At 30.2% G+C, this 2,500-nt stretch overlaps 1 protein-coding gene across 4 annotated transcripts in view; it reads right to left on the minus strand.

Moving 5' to 3' along the window:
• LOC145297615 (chordin-like protein 2) overlaps nt 1-2,500 on the minus strand; it is a 126,036-nt gene that overhangs the window by 38,762 nt on the left and 84,774 nt on the right. The window lies entirely within an intron of this gene.

Below are 2,500 nucleotides of genomic sequence, written 5' to 3' on the forward strand. Positions count from 1 at the left end.
TCATTATTTTCAGCTAAAATGAGAATGTCATCCACGTAGCGTACATAAATTGGGGGTTTTATGTTGTTTTTAAATATTTTGTTCTCTAAGTCAGCCATGTAGAATTCACTTAGGGTTGGTCCGAGGACTGATCACATTGCTACACCGTCTATTTGAGTATAAATGTTACCATTGTGGTCATAGAAGGGTACTTCTGTAGTGCAAATTAGTAACAATTTTTTTAAAACTCTTTTGTTAATTTTAAGTGGGGGGAGTGATGGATTATTATAAATGTTCTTGATAATTATATCTATTGTTTCTACTACAGGTACATTTGTAAATAAACTTTCTACGTCAAGGGAAGAAATTATTTTGTTTTCTGGTTGCATTGATTTTAATATTTGTATTAGTTCGTGTGTAGACTTAACGCTATATTTACTAGGAATATATGGGCTGATAAGTTCGTTTAGTGTTTTTGTTAGGCGATAGATGGGAGTCGGAATTTGGGATATAATAGGTCGGAGAGGGAAATCAGGTTTATGTGTCTTGACTGTGCCATATAAGTAACCAGGTTTATAGTCTCCAATTATTTTAGGGAGTTGATAATTACCAATTTGTGCATTATTAGCTGTAATTAGTTTATTGACTTGCGTTTTAAGTGTATTAGTAGGATTCTTACTAATTTTTTTAAATTTCGTATTATCATTAATAATATTTTTAAGTTTTTCATCATAATCGGATTTATTGAGAATGACGAAAATATTGGATTTATCAGCTTTTTTTATAACTATATTAGGGTGGTTACGTAGTTCTTTGGCAGCATTTTTTAAATCGGTAGTAAGTACCGAGTTGTGTTTTTTATAGAATCGGGTTTTTATAGCTTCCGCTTTTAGGATATCTCTTAACCCAGGGTGAGTGGTGATTTTGTTTTCTTTTTCTAGGTTATCTAGATATCCTCCACAAAAAAAGCACTGCTAATTGAAATAAAAAACATTAAACAAGTACTCATCAATAATCATTTCCCCAATTACATTGTTGATGAACAAATAAAAAAAATGCTACAATCTTCCGATAACCAGAATAATAACGTTAGCCAACACCGCAATGCAAACCCCATTAATATATTTTACCAAAATCAAATGACGCCTAATTTCAGAGTCGAAGAAAATGCAATAAAAAATATTATACGAAGATACTTGACGCCTGTTGATAGTAATTTTAAAATTAAATTTATTATCTATTATAGGAAATTTCGAACACAAAACCTTGTGGTTAAAAACAACTCTTCACCGGCGATAAAAGCGTTGGAACAAACCAATGTAGTGTATAAATTTAAATGCTCTATTGGAGAATGTAACTCCAAAAATAATACATACATTGGGCATACAACAACAACGTTGTCCCGGCGAATAACTATGCACCTTAACGACACAAGCGCGATTTACAAACATTTAAAAAAAGAACATAGCTGTCCCCCCTCCAATGTTAGAAAGGTCCTCGTTGACAACACAAAAATTATACAACGGGAAAATAATGTAAAAAAATTAAAGATTCTTGAAGCGTCGTACATTAGAACTCTTCAACCTAATATAAATGACATTGCATTTCAAAAAAGTAGTAACGTTCTGAAATGTCTTGCGTAGTCTGTGTTGGACGGACTTCGTACATGGTGTCTACGAACTTGCTGGTTTTAACACTCGAATTTTTAATCGACTTTTATTCTTAATCGACTTTTATTTTAACTCATCACTGACTATATATATTTTAGTTTTCATTTTCAATCCTCATTTTCGCAATCCTGTATTTTTAACACCTGATGATGATTCATGGACGAATCGAAAGCGCTCGTAACAGCAACATGTATGGATCCTTTATTAATATTTTTGATTTTGAAACAAAAAAGACAATACGGAAAATTGAAAAATTAAAAAAAAGAATTATAAGAAAAAAAGTCTCCGTTGTATTTAATAATATTTGCTTGAAAATATATACATATATATATAAATATATACATATATATATAAATATATACATATATATGTATATACATATACATACATATATATATAAATATATACATATATATATACATATACCTATATATAAATATATATATACATATATATACATATACATACAAATATATACATATATACATGTACATACATATATATACGCATATATATATACATATATCTATACATATATATACATATATATACATACATACATATATATACATACATATATATACATATATGCATAAATATATGATGATGATTGCAACGTCTTGTCAGACGAGTGCCACTCCCTCAGACATTAAAAATCCATGAGCCCAAATGCCTGAATGAGAATCCATACAAAAATGAGGTTACAGAGTCTTAGCTTTGTACGACAGCTAAGTCTCTCTCTCGGTTCAAAATGTTGAGATCCAGCAACAAGCAACAGCAAGATAGCCAGAAACAAATTAAACTGCAGACCAGCTTAAAGCGGGTACTTGTCTCCCGCTTTATGGTTTTTT

This window comes from Euprymna scolopes, chromosome 18 (genome assembly GCF_053919585.1).
Source record: "Euprymna scolopes isolate OS-2025 chromosome 18, ASM5391958v1, whole genome shotgun sequence".
Classification (NCBI taxonomy): domain Eukaryota; kingdom Metazoa; phylum Mollusca; class Cephalopoda; order Sepiida; family Sepiolidae; genus Euprymna; species Euprymna scolopes.